Here is a 21,969-nt window from a genome sequence, read left to right on the forward strand (position 1 = left end):
GACCTTGCAGTCTACTCAAACTTCTTTCTAACCATTGTGCCTCTCTGTTTTTCAAACTGATCTTTTGAACCCAAATGTAAGATTTTACATTTATTGAATACAATGTTAGTAAATTCATCTCAGTGTTTTAGCTTGTTAAAGTGTGGGGTTTTTTTTTAAATCCCTGTCTGTCTCATCAAGTGTGTTGGCTACCTTTTACAGCTTATTGTCATTTGCAAATTTTATGAGTATAGATCTATGTCTTTCTCCAAATCTTTCATAAAAATGTTAGCACAGGGCTAATTACAGATTCCTAGGTTACTCCACTAGAGACCTCCTTCACATTTGGCTGAATTATTTTTAAATTAAATTTTTAAAAAAATGAACAAAATTGATTTTCTTTCTCTTTTAATCTCTACCCCACTACCACCCTCACCGAAAAAGAAAAAAATTATTGAAACAAATATACATAGTCAATAGTTGGTCATGTCCAAACTATGTATCTTACTCCTCACCTTGAGCCTATCGCCCCTCTGTCATGAGGAGGTAACCTATCCATCAGTCCTCTGGAATCATGATTATCAGTGTTGAATCAGAGTTCTTAATTCCTTAAAAGTTGTTTGTTTTTAGAGTGCTGACAAAGGAAAATGAATCAGCATCTGATGAGGCAGAGGACTGTTGATTTCCAATAAAGCATAGAACCGCAGCAACATGTTCCTGAATGGTTTAAAAGAGGTGTGAAAGCAGAATTTATAACCTGCGCAGCAGAAATAATTGTTAGAATAGAAAAACTTGAATCCATGGTGGTAAATCTCGCCAAAGAAATAAGAGTTTAACCAATTGGGAACATAAAGACGCAGACAAGTGAAGGACACTCTGGAAAAAGAGAAACTAAAAGCACTAACATTAAAAGAAGGCATGATCTCCACACAAACAAAACCCATCAATCTTAAAGATAGAATAAGTAGACACAGCATAAGGATTATAGGTATCTTAGACTGATACCTTTATGAAGAACATGACAAGTCAAAAACCTGAACACCGCAATGCAAGAAATAAGAAAATGTAACACAAAAGATGAAGTGTTAATCAGAAGTGCCTCCATAATAATAATAGTTGTTAAAATATCACCATAAACTTCAAGACACATAGTGATGAATAGTTCTTCTGACAGACAACAAATTCTGCAAGCAACCAAGAGAATGACCTTCAGATATAAGGAAAGGAAATTTGAATTACATAAGACTACTCTGTACTTACCAAATTATAGGAGGAAATGGAGTAAAATGTTCTGAATAGCAAAGGATGCTCAAGATGCGCAGCCCATAGTGACCTGTCCTGCAAATCTAAGCCTAACTATAAATGAAAAGATATGATTGCACAATAAAGAAGAGCATTTGAAAGATTCATTGAATTCTTTCTATGGTCACCTTATTGGCAGCTTCCTCAAGTAAGAGGAGGAGTTCTCTAACCATGTACTTTGTACTTTACATTTCCTGTTGGGTGCAGTGTGTCCCCTGAGACAAGGTGGCAAGTGGTTGGACTGGGTATCTTCAATCTGTCCCAAATTAATGACTTCCATCTGAGCAGAAGGCAACTTCCCTCTTCTGCTACCAGTCCAATCTCCCAACTTCAATGTGGAGAACTTCTGTTGCAAAGAGAAACCCCTTTGACTTCAGACTTTTCATTTCCTGCTGCCTCTGTTCCTTAAGGGAAAAGGAAGAGGAAAGCTGATTGAAAATGAAACTTCTTTCTACTGCTGTTCAAATTCCATCATCTGTAGCACCCTTTTCCTGTCTCATCTTTAGCCTTCAGAGAGAAGAGTAGTGAAGCAGGGTCTCCCACCTGGTCATCTCACCATATACTTTCCATCTCAGATTGCATTTGCCTCCAGTGTAAGCTGCAGCTTCTTTTGGGAAAAGGAGTGATGTCTTCCACTCAGTGCTGAAATTCTTATAGCCTGGTCATAGCCTTCATATGCCAGTCATTCTTAACCTCTGTATGTCATTGTCCAAACCCCATTTCTCACCCCTACCCCATCACCTGATTCCTTATTACCTAGCCCACTCAACCCTCCCATCCCAAAGTTTCAACCAAATACCACCCCTTCCTTCCTCTCCCCTTTGGAATGCCTGTTCCATAGGCAACCAACTTCCTTTCATCCTGTATCTTTTCCTCTTTCACTCCTTCCATGTACTAGTTATTACTGATACCTGGCTTCCCCCAGATGGCATAGCTTTCTTGGCCACCCTTTCTAGTACTGACTGTACTTTCACTTATTTTCCTCAGCTCATTGGTCAAGGTGGAGGAGTTGGAATATTCCTTGTTGCCCATTACCACTTCTGGATTCTCCCCCTTCTTCCATAACTTGAGTAACCTCCCTTCCTTTGAGGTTCATGCTGTTCATATCTACCACTCAATAAAAATCCTGGTAATGCTTGTCTTCATACCCCTACATGATTTCTCTTCCTTCGTTGATGAATTTCATACATGACTCACAATTTTTCTTTGCTAACTTTTGCTAGGGGATTTCAACTCTTCCTCAAATTAACTCAATATTAACTCTTCCTCAAACACCCTAGTCACTCAGTTCCTCAACCTACTCATTTCCATAACTTTATTCCTCCACCTCATTCACACAAAAATGGTCATACCCATGTTTCTGTCATAAAAGTACTACACTTCTATGTTCAAGAATTCTGAAACTCCTTTATATGGCCACAATCTATTGACTTTTCACCTTTCCCTCTGCCTTCCTTTACAAAACCTTACTCTTTGCCCACACCAAGACGAAGTTCAATCCTTTGACTTCTCAAATCTCTCCCAGACCATCTTCCCTTGACTAGACACTCTTTTCCCCATCTTGAGTCCTTCATGAACTAATTCAACTCTATACTATCCTCCTCCCTTGAAACCTTAGCACCCTAATTAGTTAGCCTGCTGCACCCTGCCAAACCTGAGATCGCTGCCACCATTGACTGCCTTTGCTCCTACACTACACATATGCTGCTGAACAAAGATGGAAAAAAGCTTGCAGCCATTCTGACTAGGTCCACTAGCCACGACTGGGCCCTCCCTGATGCTGGCCAATCTTATACCTGACCCACCTGATCAGCTCACTATCAACTCACTTTCTACAGAAGCTCTTCCAATCATTTTCATTCCTCCTCAAATTTCCCATGGCTCCCTCTTCCCCCTCCTCTCTGTTGAGAACCTTGCCTCATATTTTTCAGAAAAAAATGAATCCATTCACTGAGTTCCCCCTTCTCTCCTCTTCTTTTATCTCCCACATGCCTTCTACCATTATCTCCTTCAACTCTATTTCAAATGATGAGGTGACCTTACTCCTTACCAAAGCTAATCCATCTACCTACTAAAGCAATTTCTTTTCATCCCATTACCTTCAAACAGATTTTCCCTTTGTCATCCCCTTTCACTTATTTTGAATCTCTCCCTATCTACTGGTTCATTCTCTATCACCTACACACATGTCAATCAGGTCTTCCTCATCCTGAAAGAACTTTTAGATCATCCTTCCATTACCTCTATCATCCTATACCTCTTCTGTTCTTTGTGGTTAAACCTTGACAAAGCTTTCTATAAGAGGAGTCTCTGCTTCCTCTCTGCACTGTTTTTAGCTACTTATTTTAACCTTTATCATATCACTAAAACTGCTCTCTCCAAAGTTACCAGTGGTCTCTTGTGAAATTTAGCGGTCTTTTCTCAGTCGTCAATCTCCCACACCTCTCTGCAGTCACTGACACTCTTGATCACTCTCCTTGATTCTCTCTTTCCTCTAGGTTTTGGGGATACCACTCTCTCCCAGTTCTTCTTCTACCAATCTGATAGCTCCTACTTAGTGTTCTTTGCTGGATCCTCATCCAGATCATGTCCTCTAATCATAGGAACTTCAGAGTTCTGTCCTGGGCCCTCTTTTTTCCCTCTATACTACTTTCTGGGTTATCTCATGAACTCCCATGGATTTAATTAAATATTTCTATTATCTAATTATCTATTTCTATGCTGATGATTCTCAGCCTCCTTCCCCAGCCTCTCTGCTGACTTCTAATCTTGCATCTCCAGTTGTGTTTCAGACATCTCAAATGGGATGTCCAGTAGACATCATAAATTCAATATATCCAAAACTCAAATCATAGTCTTTTTCCCAAACCCTTCACTCTCTTACCTTTCCTATTACTTTAGAAGGCAACACCATTCTCCCAGTCCCTCAGACTTATAACCTGGGACTAATACCAAATTTTCCATTTTTTCACCTCCCTTATCCAATCTGATGCCAAGGAATGTCATTTTTACCTTTGTAACAACTCTCAAATATGCCCCCTTCTCTCACTGGACACTACCACCACTCTAGAGCATCAGTGCAGGAGCCAGGAGGACCTGAGTTCAAATCTCACCTCAGACACTTGACACTCACTAGCTGTGTGACCTTGGGCAAGTCACTTAACCCCAGTTGCCTCCTCCTGGGTCATCTCCAGTCATCCTGATGAATATCTGGTCACTGGATTCAGATGGCTCTGGAGGAGAAGTGAGGCTGGTGACCTGCATAGCCCTCCCTCACTCAAAACAAAGTCAAGTACAAGTCATGTCATCATTTCTCTGATGCATGGTCTTCTTCGGTAACGAAGGACGAACACACACACCACCACTCTAGTGCAGGCCCCTATCACTTCATGCCCAGACTGTTCCAGGAGCCTGCTGGTGAGTCTCCCTGCTTCAAGCCTCTCCCCAATCCATTTCATCCTCTGTTCAGCTAGCAAAGTGATTTTCCTTAAAGTGGAGGTCTGATCATGTCACCTCCCTACTCAGTAAACTACAGTGGCTCCTTATTACCCACAGGATCAAATAACAATTCTCTGGTATACTAAGCACTTCATAACCTACCCTTCCTTCATAATACAGCCATCAATCACCTTACACCTTACTTCCTGCCACTTACTCTTCCAACCAGTGACATTGGCCTCCTTACCATTCTACAAACTTCCCTCTCTATACTCTGGTTATTGTCTCTGGCTATCACTAAGGCCTGGAATGCTCTTCCTCCTCATCTCCAACTACTGGGCTTCTCTGGTTTCCTTTTAAGTCTCAGCTAATATCTCATGTTCTATAAGAAGCTTTTCCTAACTCTTCTTCCTTCACTTATTTTTCTTTTATCCTGCATGTAGCTTGTTTGTACATATTTATTTGCTTGTTGTCACCTCATTAGATTTTGAGCTCTTTGAGGTCGGGGACTGCCTTTTCCTTCTTTTTGTATTCACAGCACTTAGCACAGTGCCTGGCACTTAGTAGTGAACTTTATAAATGTTCACTGACTGACCGACTAACCAAATTCAATCTCTGGTCACATTTTTTTCTCTTTTTAGCTTATGATTTTTATTTTTGCAATAAACAAGCATTTTAAAAAATTTATCTGTCCCTCACACTAGATCCTTCATCCCCACTGAACAAATAAAAAAAATTAAAGCCCTCAATATGTAGCTGCATAGATGAACAACAACAAAAAAATGTCCGCATTAACCTTGTCTCAAAATGTATATATTTTTGTGCATTTAACTTTCATCACCTCTCTGTTAGGAAGTAAGTGGCATGTTTCATCTTCATTCTTTTGGGTTGGTGGTTTATAATTGTGTTGATCAGAGTTCTAAGGTTTTTTAAAGTTGTTTTTCTCTATATTGTTGTCATTGTATAACTTTTAATATTTCTGCTAATTTCACTCTGCATAACTTGATAGAGGTCTTCTGAGTTTCCTCTGAAATCAACAATTTTACTATTTTTTATGGCACAATAATAATATTTCTTTATAATCATACAGCATAATTTGTTTAGCCATTCCCCAATAGGAGGATACCCCTTTAGTTTCCATTTGGCTACCAAGAAAAGAGCAGATATATTTTTTTCACAATTTCCTTTCCACTTTCTTTGATTTCTTTGGATTACTGACCTAGTAATAATATCAGTGGATCAAAGTTATTCAGAATTTGGTAACCTTGTGGGCCTAGTTCAAATTGCTTTCCAGAATTATTGGACTAATTGACTGCTCTAACAATCTCTATCATGCCTATTTCACCACAGTTCCTCCAATCTTTTATTTTCCTTTTTTATCATCTTTGCCAGTATGATAGGTATAGATAGAACTTCAGAGATACTTTAATTTCCATTTCTTGATTAGTGTTTGAGAGCATTTTTTCATAAGATTGTTGATAACTTGGCTTTTGAAAACTTCCCTGTTCTTTGACCATTTATTTGTTGGAAAGCAGTTCTTAGTCTGATACATTTATCTATCTTGGATTTGAAACATTTATAATAAAAATTTATTGCAAAAATTTTTCTCATTACCTGTTTTCCTTCTGATTTCTGCCACATTAGAGCAAAAACTTCAAAATTTATTATAATCAAAATTGTCTATTTGATCTCATGTGATCCTCTCTATTACTTGTTTATTCATCAACTCTTCTTCCTCTGTTCTCAGATACAAAAGGTAATCTTGCTCCTTTAATTTGTTGACCTTTGCATTTTTTAAAAATTCGATCACATCGTGAAGTCTAATCAGTTCATCATTCTGTAAAGCCAGCTGCTTGAGAAAAACTATTTGCTTTAATTGATATGACTTTTTATAACTCAGGTCACATATCCTTTGGAATATCTTTGTGAATGGTGTGAGCTGTTGGTCTAAACCCTAATTTCTGGCAAACTACTGTCCAGATTCCCCAGCAATTTTTCTGTAACTGGGGTCTTTAGGTTTATCAGATACATCCTACTGTGTGCACTGATTTCTGTATGTTTTCCCCTGATCTGTCCCACTCACTACGGCTCTCTTTTATTTTTTTAATCAGTACTGAATAATTGTAATGTTTACTGCTTCGTAGTATTGTTTGCAGTCTGATAATGATATACTACCCTTCCTTGCCACATTTTCATTATTACCCTACTAATCCTGACCTTTTGTTCCTCAATATCTATTTTGTTATTTTTTCTAGGTTGAAAATATTTTTGAGAATTTGATTCATATAGTGCCAACTAAAAAAATTAATGTAGGTGTCGATTTTTTAAGATATATATTTGTTCAACCTACCCATGAGCAATTAGTATTTCTTCAATTATGTTGATCTGGCTTTATTTCTACAGAGTTTGGGTGGATCTTGCTAAGTAAAATACCAAATATTACTTTTGTAGTTACTTAAAATAAAATTTCTCTTCATAACCATTCTTTGTGAGTTTTGTTGGTGATATAAAGGAATGCTGATGATTTCTATGGATTCTTTTTTTTTTCATATTTTTTTTTTATTTTGTAATGTTTAACAATCACTGCCATACAATTGTGATTTTATCCCCTCCACCTACCCCCCACTCCCCCCCTCCCTCCCCACGACTGCATACAATTGATTTCTATGGATTCTTGGTAAAGTGATTATTTCAATTTATTTGTAGTTGCTCTAGGGTTTTCTAAGTGCATCACCTTATCATCTGCAACAAGGGATACATTTGTTTCCTTTTTGCCTCTATTTATTCCCTCAATTTCTTTGTCTTGTTTACATTTGTAACATTTGTAACATTGTAACATTTCCAGCAATATGTTACCTCGTAGTGGTGATCATGTGCTTCTTTGCTTGGGACAGCCCTGACCTCTTTTTCATTACTTATCATGTTTTCTCTTGCATTTAGATAAATACTGCTTACTAAATTTAGGAAACATTCATTTATTCCTATGGTTTCTATAGTTTTTAATAGAAACCAGTTTCAGATTTTGTCAATCCTTTTTAGCATCTAATTATCTAGTTTCTTATGTTATTATGGTTTCTTATGTTATTAACATGATTATTGTTAATAGCCTTCATTTCACTGAACCAACCTTAAATTCCAAGTATAAGCCCAAACTCATCATAATGTGTAATCTTTCTAATATATTGTAGCCTGCTTGCTAATATCTTATTAATTTTTTTTGCATCAATTTTCTTTAGGGACATTGTTCTTTCTCTCTTTTGTCTCTCATGATTTAGGAATTAAGACCATATTAGTGTTACAAAAAGAGAGTGAAATGGTGCCTTTTCTTCCTATTGTAAACAGTTTATGTAGTTTTATATAATAATTCACTTGTGAATCAGTTTGGTTCTAGAGTTTTTTTCCTTTGGGAATTAATGTATGACTGGTTTAATTTCTTAACTGATCTCAAAGTGCACAAAGATACATACATTTTCAGTCATGGCTAATGTGGTGAACTATGGAGCCATGCACTGAAGGCTTGAATTTTCAGGTGTTTAAAAAATTGCTCAAGGTGAGTACAGGAAGGGATGGAATTATAACAATTCTACTAAAAATAAACTATTAAAAACAAAAATAAACAAAAGACATAAGCAGAGAAACTATATTATGCCTAAAGGCACCATAGATAATGAATAAATATCAATACTTCACATGTAATATAGATATACACATATAGACTGTATAGCATGTAAATACTTAAAGGAAAAATCTGCCAAGTTACAAGCAGAATTGAGAACTGAAACTATAACAGTAAGGGCCCGCAACATAGCTTTCTCAAAGACAGACAAATATAGCAAAGAAGGATCTGAAAATAATTTTAGAAAAGTTATACATGATACATTTTTGGCAATTACTGAATTGGAATAGACAGCAACTTATATATTTCTCAGGAGTACACAGAACCTTTACAAAAACTGGTCATCTATTGGAGCATTGAAAACCACACAAATAAAAATTTAAAAACAGAAAGATTAAACTTAATATTTCTAAAAATAGAAATATTAGATATTAAATTTTCAAAAAAATCCTTTATTAACCACTTCCTTTGTTAAGTACAGCACAATAAAAATCATTTGCGGAAAGGAACAAAAAAAATTTTTTTAAATGACTAAATCCTAAATAATTAGTGGGTTAAAGAACAAATTATGGAAATAATTGCAAATGTTATCCCCAAAATGACAACTATGAGACAACATACCCAGATTTTTAGGATGTAGCCAAAGCAGTTCTCAGAGGAAATTTTCTACGTCTAAACACTTTCATCTACAAAAGAAACAACAGATCATTGAATTGGCCAGAAAAGTTTTTTAAAAAACAGAAAAGCAACAAATAAAAAATTCTAAAGGAAACAAAAATCCTGAGAATTGAAAAAGAGATTAATGAAGTCAGAAGCAAAAAAACTACTGAATTGATGACATCAGTTTGCCTAATTATATTCCAATAAACTGACAAATATTTACAAGTATTTACAAAAACATAACAAATTAATGGCAAAAGAAATAGAGCACTATAATAATCCAATCTCACCAAAAGAGTTCAACAGATCATAAATGAACTCCCAAAGAAAAGAATGCAAGGTTGATTTAATATTAGGAAAACAATGAGCACAATAGACCACGCTACAGCAAAACAGTAAAAGTTACCGATCAATAGATATGGTAAAAAAGCATTTAGAGTACAGACCATTTCATTGCAGCTACCATGTTAAAAAGTGTAGGAATAAATCAACTTTTCCTTAATGTGGTAACTATATCTATCTAATACTAAGAGCCAATATTATATGCAGGAGGGATAAACTAAGGGTCTTTCCGGGGATATCAAGGGTAACTTAAGATCATCTGTTATCCACATCATTATCTGACATGGTGCTAGAAAAGTAGTGGAAGAGGAAACTTAACTATCACTTTTTCTAGATATATGATAGTCTATCTAGAGAGACAAAAAAGTCAACTAACATTAAACATAACAGTAACTTCTGCAAAGTAACTGGATAGAAAATAAAGCCACAAAATCCCAAAAGAAATTCCATTTAAAATGCTATTCTCTGAACAAAACACCCCATCTCTTGGCTCTGGGCATTTTCTCTGGCTATCTCTCATGCCTGGAATGTTCTCCCTCTTTGTCTCTGTCTCCTGGCTTTCATTGCTTCCTCCAAGTCCTAGCTAAAACTCCTCCTTCTACAAGAACCTTTCATTAAGAGGAGCCCCTCTTAGCTCTAGTGTGTCTCCTCTGCTGATGATTTCCTGTTTGTCCTGTTTGAATGTTGCCTTTCTCTTCACTCTCTTTAAGGACAGGGACTCTCTTTTACCTTACTTTGTACTCTGACAGTTAGTACTATGTATGCCTGGCTCATAGTCATGCTTATTAATTGACTGATTGTAGAATGGATAAAATATTTGGGAGTCCACTTATTAAAAAAAAAAAAGATGAATTATATGAATAAAAGTCTCTTTACATAAATAAAGACAAACCCAAATAATGAGAGAGCTTTTAACTGCTCATGGTTAGCCCATGCCACTATGATAAAAATGATGATATTATCTAAATAAATTTACTCACTAAGCACCATACCAATCAAATTATTAAAGGGTTAGTTACAGGATGAGAAAAAATAATAACAAAATTCATCTGGAGGAACAAAAGATAAAGACTCAATGGAAATAATGAAAAAGAAAGAAAGGAAAAGGATTAGTATTGTGAGAACTCAAGCTGTACTACAAAGCTGTAATCATAAAAACTATTTGACGATAGTTTAAAAAATGGAAAGTTGATTAGTGGGACAGAAACAAGAGCTCCAGGAGCAAATGAATGTAATAATATAGCGTTTGACAAACACAAAGACCCCAATTACTACAGCATGGATTATTTAACAAAAACTGCTGGGAAAACTGGAAAGCAATCTGACAGAAATTTGGTTTTACTAATATTTCATACCACATACCCACACTAAGCTTCAAATGGATATGGGACCTAGATATGAAAGGCCACATTGTAAAAAAAATTAAAGGATTAATGGACATACTTTTCACAACTATTGATAAATGGAGGAGAGGGAGTTGGGAAGGAGAAAAGTAGTGATAACAATGCACAAAGGAAGGAAGGCAAGGAAGGAAAGGGAAAGAAGGGAAGAGAATAACTTTAATTTATTATGGAAATTAAATATATTATGTTTTAAAAGGCAATAAAAATGATATTAATATGTGGGGGAAAAACTCAAAGAGGAAGGAAAGGAAGAAATTACAATAACTTTTTCCATTCCACAACTGCATAAAAAGTCAGCATACTCCCTACCCTTCCCCCTAAAAACCCCCAACTCTGCAAAGACAATTCCAGTGCTTCCATTGGGAGCTCAATTGAGAGAAACTTTCCAGTTTCTTACCCAAGCAGAAATTCCCTGAAGTCTCTGGGGAAATCAGCTGGAAATCAAGGACATGTGGAGGTGCTGACTTCTCTATTTGTGTTCTGCTTCCCAAAGTTTTTTTCCTCTTTCTCTCCAGATTTATTCTTAATAAAGGTATGGAACCACAAGTGTCTTCACTCAAAGCACAAAGAAAGAAAAATGTCTCTTTTCCCAGCTCTCATGCCAATTCGGCCCCTAATGTAGGTGTGCATCAAGTCATCATCCACTCCACTAATACAGTCTCATGTGAATGTGTCAAGTTTGAACCCTGAGTTATAAGTGAAATAAAACTGGAAAGGTAAGAAGGGCCATTTTCTGAAAGACAAAAGGTAATAGGGAGTCACTGGAATTTGTTGAATAGGAGAGTGATATGGTTATACCTGTGCTTTCAGATTACTTTGGCATCTGAGAGAAGGATAGAATGGAGTGAAGAAAAACTTGAGGGAGAACAACAAGAAGGCTATCACAATAGTACAGCCTTGAGGTTATGAGTTCCTATACCAGAGTGATTGTTATGTGAGTGGAGGCAAAGAACACAAAAGATGTAAGATCTAGCAACGGATTGGACATGTGGAGTGAGTGTGAATGAGGAATCAAGGTTGTAAAGTAGGGAAGTTCAGAAAAAGGGAAGATTCTGTAACAGAAACACAAATTGAGATTTTTGAAGAGATCTCAGTGGTCATCTAGTCCAGTGGTATCAACCTTAAATAGAAATAGGCGTCAGTGAAACTGTACATGAGGATCCTTGCAGGCCACAAATTGACTTAGAAGAAGATGTGAGCATTATCCACACTGATTTTTTAAGATATATTTTCTTAAATATTTCTGAATTACTTCTTAATCTTATTTGTGCAGCACTTGGGAATATTGTGAGTAATGTGTTTGACATTTTTGATCTAGTCCACCCTATAAATGAAAGAAATCCCATCTATAATATACTTGAAAAATGCTTATCTAGCCTATGCTTAGAGACCTCCAAGTAGGGGTAACCTACCAACCCTTAATGCAGCCCAGTCAAATTTTGGACAGCTCTAATAGTTAGGGTGATCTTCCTAACATCAAACCTAAATTTGTCTCTATGATTTCCATCTATTACTTCTGTTCTGTAGTATAGAACAAGAATAACCCATTCTCCATGTAATAGCCCTTCCAAAACTTGAACTCTTCCCCTTAGTTTTCTCTTTTCCAAGTCAATCTTAAATGCCCAGTTCCTTTAACTGATTCTCATATGACATGCACTCAAATCCCTTCATCTTCTAGGCTGTCCTCTTCTGGACACACTCCAGCTTAGCAGTGTACTCTTTAAAAACTGTGGCATCATGAGGTGAAGGCACACATATGTATATGTTATCCAGTTCTTAGAGAAAACCATCTACTCTCATTGCTCACTGATATTTGAACTGTTTCTTTCTGGCCACTTGGCAATATTTTCCCCTTGATCTGGAAGCTTTGAATTTGGCTATAATATTCCTGGCAGTATTTATTTTTGGATTTCTTTCAGGAGGTCAGTGGATTCTTTAAATTTCTATTTTACCCCGTCGTTCTAGAATCTCAGGGAAGTTTTTCTTGTTTTTGAAAGATGATGTCTAGGCTCTTTTTTTTATCATGGCTTTTAGGTAGTCCAATAATTTTTCAGACTCTAGTTTCCAGGCCAGTTTTTCTCCAGTGAGAAATTTCACATTATCTTCTATTTTTTTTATTCTTTTGGTTTTGTTTTATTGTTTCTTGATGTCCCATGGAGTCATTAGCTTCCACTTGCCTAGTTCCAATTTTTAAGGAATTATTTTCTTCAGTGATCTTTTGTACCTCCCTTTCCATTTGACGAACTCTACTTTTTAAGGAGTTCTCTTCAGTGCCTTGTTTTGTGCCTCTTTTTCCATTTGGCCAATTCAAGACATTCTTTTCCTCATTGAATTTTTGGCCTATTCTGGTTTTTTGAGGTATTTTTTTCTTCGGTCTTTTTGTGTGTTTCTTCTACCTAACTGTTCACTCCTTTTTCATGATTTTCCTGCATTGCCCTCATTTCTCTTCCCAATTTTCCCCTACCTCTCTTACTTGATTTCTAAAATCTTTTTTTGAGTTCTTCCATGGCCTAAGGACAATTAATATTTTTCTTTGAGCTTTGGATGTAGGATTTTTGACTTTGCTACCTTTTTTTGAGTGGGTGCTTTGATCTTCCTTCTCATCATAATAACTTTCTATAGTCAAAATTTTTTCTATCATTTGCTCATTTTTTCCAGCCCGTGTCTTAACCTTTAATTCTTTGCTAAAGCATGGCTCTGCTTCCAGAGTGGAGGGGACACTGTCCCAAGCTTAGGTATTTTGTTCAGCTGTTTTCAGAGATACTACTAGGGACCTATAAGGGACCTTCCAAGATTGTATGATCTAAGGAGAGGTGTATTTATTACTTTTCTGGGCTGTGCTCTGGTCTGTGAGTGACCACAATCATCCTGTTCTGCTCTGGAATTGTGAGAACAGTGCCAGCTCCGCTGTGGCCACAAGCTCTGGTGTGCAATTATTGCTCCTTGTCATGTGGGGACTGCCATCCAGGACTGCAACCCAGATCCAAGGATGGGCAAAGCAACAAAGTCCTGCCCCAGTGCCAGCGCAGAGACCCTGGTAATCTCCTTCTGACCAGTTGTTAAACCCCTTTACTGTCTGTAGGCTGAGAGCTCTGGAAACAGTGCTGCTGATTCAGTCACTCCCAAGGCCCACTGCTGATTTGCTGGGGCCTCATCTGCACTGGAGCTTTCCTGCCAACCTCCTAAGTTGTTGATTGTTTAACCCTGTTCTTTTGTGGGTTCTGCACTTCAGAAATTGTTTTGAGGTATTATTTAATTTGGAGGGACTTGGGGGAATGGTCAGGTGAGATGGATAAATATTGTTGGGAAAAAAAGTCCAATTAAGGAAACAAGATATTAAAAAATTTGACTCAATATGAAATCACCTATTATTTCTACGATTTTTTTCCTTGTCCCAAATATTTTGTTATTAAATTAGTCTTTCATAACATTTGAATCCTTTCTTCAAATCTCATAGAAATCAGAGAATTGGAGAATTGGAAGAGACCTCAGAAGCCAGTGTATCTAGCCTGTCCACAAAAAGAAATCCATACCAAATGAAACATAACAAATGGTCACCTAGACTTTGTTTGGAGGCTTCCAAGGAACAGGAACTCATCACCTCTCAAAGTGGGTGATTCCACTTTTGGACAGTTCTGATTCTTAGGAGGTTTCTCTTGACGTCTAGTCTAAATTTGTCTCACTGCATCTTCTACCCATTGTACCCAGTTTTGTCCCCTGGAGCCAAAAAGAACAGGTCTAATCCCTCCTCTATATGATAGACCTTCAAATACCCAAAGACATTTTTATGTTCTTCCTGCCCCCATGAGACTTTTCTTCTCTAGGATAAACATGCCCATTTTCCTCAACTGATTTTTATGTCATGGATTCAAGGCCTTTCATCATACTGGCTGTCCTCCACTACATATTCTTTAGCAAGCTTAAACCATTTGCCAGAACTGAACATAATACTCTAGATGAGTTCTGAGGAGGATAGAGAAAAATAGATTATCTCCCTATTCCCTGACTTTTATTGATTATATTTTTGTGTGTGTGTTGTGGCCAGATTTTTGTTCTTTTGCATTTATGAAATTCCAATGTCTTAGCTCATAGTTTTTAATGTGCTATATATAGCTAAGAAACATGTATATTCCTTTTTATTGACATTCATTAATTACTAGAAAACTATCATATAAAAACATCTCTAAAATTTTATTCAGGACTCCTTTCTTATTTATCTTTCGCTAGACTTGAAAAGGGGATATATTGAAGTCCCCAAGAACATTATAAGTTCATCATCTATTTTCCCTATTATTTTGTTCATTTTTCTTTAAATATTTTTTGCTCAGTCATTTGGTGTGTATGCACACACATACATAAAGTTGATATCATTAATATTGATATTATTTCCTCATTGATGGTGTCTTTAAACATGATATCCTTATTTATTCCTTTTAACCACATCTATTTTTGCTGTTGCCTTTTCTGAGATGATTGCTACCTCTGCTCTCTGTAATTCACCCAAGACATAACAAATTCTCTCCCAATCCCTTATTTTAACAGTGTCTTTTGTTTTGTGTGTTTTTCATAAGCAATATATTGTTAGTTCCTTTTTTCTGATATATTTTCCTGTCCTCTTTCATGGATGAGTTTATATCATTAATATTCCTATTTATAAAAAGACTATTTCTTTGCCTTGCTTGTGTTCACTTGGTCCTTCTTCACTCTGCTTTTTCACCTAGCCCACACCACTGATCACTGGTTCTTACATTCTCTTTCTTTTTAATCTAGTCTTTTATCTTCTCTCACTTTGAAGTTTATTTTCCTGTTAATTCTTTGCCAACTCAGTCCCTGTCATGTGGCAGGTCTGGATTTGGTTCCAAGCGCATGCATTTGTGTCAGTATTGGGAAGCTGTAGGGTATGGGGGAAAGAGTCCTGGCTTGGGAGTCAGAGGCCCTGGGTTTCAATGTCCTTAGACAAAATCACTTAACCTTTTTGGGTCTCAGTTTCCTGTTCTGCAAAATGGCAGGGGTTGAAGTATACCTAAATCTATAACCTAAATATGACAAGAGCAGTGGCTTTAGAGCCTAAGGACCTAGTACAAACCCTGACATATCCATTACTACCTGTGTGACTTGGGCACTCACTTGACTTCTTGACTAAATTTAGTTACTTTTTCTATAAAATGAGGGAGTTAAACTAGATAACCTCTAAGGACTTTTCCAGCTGTAATCTATGACTTTATGCACTTCTTTTGATGTGAAGTTCATGAGACACTGGCTCCCCTGAGTCCATTCTCCCTGATCCCTTTTTCTCACACACTCCAATCATGAAAAATGTTTTTGATAAGAACTGCTTTGACTGCATTCCCAAAATTTCAATATATTGTCTTTGTTATTATCTTAATGAAATTATTTCTGTGATTTTTTTCTTTGACCCATCAATTCTTTAAGATTAATCTCCAATCATTTTTTAAATCCATTCTTCAATATCCTTTTATTCAATATAATTTTTATTGCATTTTTTGGATTGTGACCAATAAAAGATGTATTTAAAATTTCTATTCTGTGATTTTTTCTAGGCTGAATACATGACACCATCTTTGGTACAAGTGCCCTACATAACTGAGAATATACATATTCTTTTTAATTTCCATTTAACAATCACTAGAGATGTGCACTATCTTCTTCTTGTTGTTAATTCAGTCATTTCTGACTCTGTGACCCTGACTGGGGTTTCCTTGTCAAAGACACTAGAACGATTTGTCATTTCTTTCACTAACTCATTTTACAGGTGAAGAAATTGAGGCAAATAGGGTTGAATGAATTGCCTGGGATCACACAGCTTATAATAGTGTCTGGGATCAGATTTGAAGGCAGGTCTTCCTGACTCTAGGTCCAGTGCACACCAAGTCCCCTGGCTGTTCCTATCTAACTCATTTAAAACTCTAATCAGAATCTTATTATTTTGGTTGTTTCCATATTCCTGACATTGAAGTCCTCTACTATTACTAGTTTTACCATTTTTCCCTGTAAACTCATTTAGTTTTTCCTTTAAGTGTTTAAATGCAATGGCATTTAGTGTATATATGCTGTGTTGATATTGTCTGTTCTTTCAGAATAATGTAATTTCCGTTTATCTCACATAATGAAATCTATTTTTACTGTTATTTTGCCTGAGATCATGATTGCTTCTCTTTGAATTCAGCTGAAGCATAATACATTTTGCTAGCCCCTTATTTTAACTCTTTAAATTTCAGTAATGTTTTATTATTAGTATTTTCTAATCCATTCCCCTGTCCTCTTACATCTTACAACTGAGTTCATCTCATTCGCAGTTATAATCATTTATTGCATAGGTGTCTCTCTGTTCTGTTCTTTTATACTTTCCCCTCTTTGCTCGTTGCCCTGAGGTTCTTTATAAAGAGATGAGAGCACTGTGCTCAGAATCAGATTTTTATGCTTTATTGAATCAGCTTCTACTCCTCCCCCTGCCTTCTCTTCCTCTCATTCAGATCTAAACAGAGATTCTACCCTCTTTCCTTTAAACCTCTCCATTTTCTTCCCTCCAAGCTTGGGTAGCATTTGTTTTGCTTATGACTATCATCTCCCCAAGTATTCTTTTCTTTTATTACCTGTTCCCTTCTTTATATGTATTTTGATACCAAATATATGTGAGAGGGGAAGAGAAAGTATTTTACTCTTTTGACCTCAGATGAAAAGGAGGTTCAAATGACACCCACACTTCCCTACCTCTTCCTCATTTGTATAAACTTCTAATTGTGCAGCCCTATGTTCCCCATGTCCTCCCCTTTTCATCCCTATTGCTTTTCTTCCTCCCTTTTCATTAAACTTCTAAGATCATCAAAACAAAACCCAACCCAGGCCCTCTTATTTCTTCTATGACTCTTGATGACAATCAGCTTTTATCATGACAAATATCTCCTATTAGAAACTAAACACTTCATCCTTGATAGTATCTTACAATTGCTCCCTTGTATTTATATTTTTTTATGTTTCTCAATTTCTGTGTTTGTATTTCAAAGTTTCTACTTAGCTCTGGTCTTTTCATCAGAGATTCTTGGAAAATTATCTCTTTCATTAAGATCCATTTTCCCCCTGTAGGATTATATTGTTTTGCTGTGTAAGTTATGCTTGGTTGTAAGCTCAATATTTTTTGGCTTTTGAAACATATTTCAAGTTCTCTGCTCTTTTATAGGTTAGCTACTAAATCTTGTGTCATCCTGACTGTGGCTCTTTGGGAATTGAACCTTTTCATTCTTTCTGCTTGCAATAATATTTTTTTTCCCCTTTGATTTAGAGCCCCTGTATTTTATATTCCTGGGAGTTTTCATTTTGGAAATTCTTTCAGGAGGTGACAGGTAGATTTTATTTTCGCATTGCCATTTGTTTTTAATAGATCTGGGCAGTTTTCTTTCATGATCTCTTGAAATATGTTCAAGCTTTATTTTCCTTCCAGTTTTCAAGAGGCCCAATGATTCTCAAATCCTTGGTTTTCCAAGTCAGTTGTTTTGGACATGGGACACCTTATTTCTTCTTTTTTTTCAATCTTTTGACTTTCATATTTACCTTTTTCTCATAGTGTTATTAACTTCCATTTCATCCATTCTAATTTTTCAGGGAGTATGTTAATTGCAAAAGTTTTTGTACCTCTCGCACTATGTACTATGCTGTTAATTCTCCTTCCAAGTATTTCCTGCAAGACTTTGGCTTTCCTAATTCTTTGTTCTAGTGTTCTTTATTTCATAATCACACTAAGAGTTAGCAATATCTAGTACTTTAAGTTTTCCATCTATATTATGTCACCTGATCCTCACAACCCTGAGAGGTAGCTTACCAGCAGGGATATGCTGGTAAAATGTTGTAACACTTGTCTGTCCAGAATATGTACAACACATTTTTAAGTTTAATAGCATTAATATTTTATCCATTACTTAAATCTAGAAAATTAACAATAAGGCCTTATTCATAGTGGTTGCCAGTACACCAATAATTTAACAGCTGGTTCTCTTGAGCTGGTACAAGCTGACTCCAGCACACCCCTACATGTTATTACCCCCATTTTACAGATGAGGAAATTGCAGCAAAGGGAGATTAAGTAACTTGCCCATTTCTTTATATCATCCTAAATGGTTTTAAAATTTGTTTCATTCCTTCTAGGAATTCTAGTTGATCTTGTAGGAAAGCTGCATTATTCTTTAGAGACTTTGCTTATAGATGTTTTGGAATAATTCCCTTCTGGTTTTGGGTCCTGGTATAATACCCTTTATCATGGGAATCTTTACTTTCTCAATATCCTAGCCTTACAAGAAGTTGAGATGTTATATTATTAGGGTCAGACTCTTCATATTTCTGGAGGGGACATCTGGTTCTTATTTGTCTAAGGTCCCACCACTACTTTCTCTGGGTATGATGTGTTCATGGGTCTCCCAGGGGTAGCTCAAGCTAGGGACCTGTCATCTTTCAGTGTGCACCATAGTGGTCTGATCTAAGACTAAATCTGATCACCGACCTCTTCGTCTGAGCCTTGCAAGCTGCTGCTCCTGATTTGGGACTGGGTGGCATAGCTGCAAGCTTACCTACCACTGGTGGGAGCTCTGCTGGTGGTCCCAGGGTCTGTCACTCAACTTGGAAGTCCTGTGGGTTTAGAGCTACCAAACACTCCCTTGGTCTGAGCTCCTGACCCTGGGCATTCATTCTTCATCTCCCATCCAGCTGTAGAAGTCCTCTGAGGGACTTCTCTATCAAGCCCCAGGAACCTCTTCATCCTATAAACTCACATCAGTTCTGAAACTCACATCTCATCGAATACTCTTTTCCCTGAGTCCTTATTAAAGGGCAAAGAGCTCATCCCAGAACCTTCATTTATAGAAGGTGACACCAAGCCAGCCATCTTATTATTCAGGAGGATGCATTCCTTTCACTTCATCATGCCCCTGCACCAGGTACCGTCCCTCCCCTGCCCTCTCAGCTTCTTTTTGTGTATTGTTTCCCTGCCCTGCCCCCCCATTAGACTACAAGGTCCTTGAGGGGGACTTTTCTCCCTATTTAGATTTGTACTGCTTAGCATAATACCTGGCACACAGTAGGTACTTAATGTTTATTGTCTGACACCCCAGTGTGTGAGCCATCTGCAACCCCATTCTGACCTCAGTGCCACATAGCCACTAGCCTTTCTGTTACTACTCCTTGGCCTATACACTACACACTTTAGACCACGTCTGAGCTGCCTCTTCAACCACTTACTGCCCTGGCACACAGCTGTAGGTCAGCACTCCTCCTAGGTACGGGTCTTTGCCTTAGTTCATACTGGATCTGCAACCCAATACTGGGATCACAATGACAGAGGTAAAGGCTTTCTTTCTGCTGCCCTCCCAAGGGACAGGGTCAGGGACTATCCTTACTGAATCCACAACCACTCCTTGCCTTGGCGGACAGTTGCAGATTAACCCCACTCACTGCCAGAGGTCTCCTCCTAAATCCACACTGAATTTGCAGCCCAGCTGGTTGGTTGGCTTCTGATCCTAATCTAGCCCAAGCTGGAAAAGTGACTTTGCTGTTCTCTCTTTGAATCCTTCCACCTTGTGATCTCATATCTTTAATGGAGTACTTGTAAGGAGAGCTGGACTACATACCACTTACTCTTATTCTGCTATCTTGACAGGTTCATCTGTACTTTTCCTTTAAAATATGAATTCCTTCTGCACTCCAGCTCTCACTTCAGGGCCCCAGGCTCCTTAGAGGTGAAAGTTCTCTTTATCTAGCTCAGTCTCAATTTTAGCCATCTTCATACCAAGTCATAGCTCTGGCTTCTGAACCAATGCACCAACTCCTGTCCTTGGGCCTTGGCCTGATGATTGCTAAGAATTTTCTGTATATCTAGAACCAGAACTCACTCTGCTGCTTCTCAGCCATCTCCATGCTATACTACCATACATGTCCTCCTCCTTCTCTCCCCATACCCACTCCCCCCAGCTCTGGGAATGATAAGAAATGTGACAGGTGCTGTCTTCCCTGATTAGAATGAAAGCTCCTTGATGGCATTTTTGTATTTGTGATTCTGGTACCTAGTACAGTGCCTGGAACATAACAAATACTCTTTCATTTCTTCATTCACTCATACATTCATTCACATCACTCCCTTCACACAACTCACCTTTTTTCCTCAGTGGAATTTTCTGTCTCTTCAGAATTTAATTCTTGAGAACTTCCTAGCCTTCTGGACCAGCTTCTGTAGGATTTTAGTTTGTAGGAATCTCTCTACCCTCCTTATGAACCCTCTGAAATCTGTTCTTCCTAACTCTAGGGAAAATGTCTGTTTCTAGTTTATTCTCTGAGATGGGGTGGTCACTTCCCTGAAACATTCCAATCACTTTAACCCTAGCAAAGAATTCCTCTCTGCTAATGTGCAAATGTCCCTTTGTTGATTCTCCTAAAAGATATCCTGGTTTGGGCTTTTGCCTTCATTAAAGAGGCAAACTCTGCAACTTAAAAAAGGTTTATTCAACATTAAGGCAAAAAATCTGGGGAGGACCAGTGCCCATTGGAGCTGGGGTCTGGCTTTTTATAGAGAGGAATGTCTTCCATATAAGGGCAAAGGCATTTTGACTGACCCAGGTTTTCAGATGAGGAGATGGGGTTGGTGAGCAAGCACTACTGCCATGCAGGCTATGGGGCCATATATTCTGATATCAGTGAGCATGCCCACCTCCATCTGAAGTAACTGCCAAGTACTCAGGATTTTAAACAAGGTTTTAAAAATGGAGTCTTCCGGACTCACTCAGCACAATAACTGACTGCCCACAATTCTTTTTTTTACCTTTTAAATGAGTAAACCATCATCAAGACAAGTTAATCAATCATTAACTGCTCTTCATTTTGAGGAAAGCTCCAGCACATGTGGCTGCTGTAACAAGATCTCTGTGTCAGTTGAAGATTATAAAATATGTTTTATAAAAATTAGATTTTTACATATAGCAAATATATAAGACTTGTGCTTACAAAGATTATTTTAGCAGCTGTGTGAAGGATGAATTGGAAACGAGAAGAAAAGGGAAGCCAGAAGACCAACTCTAAGGTGATTCCAGCATTCTGGTAAGAAGGCCTAAACCAGGGCAGCAGCTGTGTGAGGAAAGAGAAAGGGAGGAGACGTTTGATAAAAACATTGAGTGATGTTGTGATAAAACCAAGAATACTCTGCACTGAACAGCTACTTACTGAACTGAATGG

The 21,969-nt window shown here is 37.3% G+C and overlaps 1 protein-coding gene across 1 annotated transcript in view; it reads right to left on the reverse strand.

Moving 5' to 3' along the window:
• Positions 1-370: 370 nt before the first annotated feature.
• C5HXorf58 (chromosome 5 CXorf58 homolog) overlaps positions 371-21,969 on the reverse strand; it is an 82,483-nt gene continuing 60,884 nt past the window's right edge. Inside the window, exon 9 of the transcript XR_011968251.1 lies at positions 371-21,861. The gene's annotated coding sequence lies outside the window, so the exon portion shown is untranslated. The remainder of the gene's footprint in view (positions 21,862-21,969) is intronic.

Source organism: Notamacropus eugenii, chromosome 5, assembly GCF_028372415.1.
Source record: "Notamacropus eugenii isolate mMacEug1 chromosome 5, mMacEug1.pri_v2, whole genome shotgun sequence".
Taxonomy (NCBI): Eukaryota; Metazoa; Chordata; class Mammalia; order Diprotodontia; family Macropodidae; genus Notamacropus; species Notamacropus eugenii.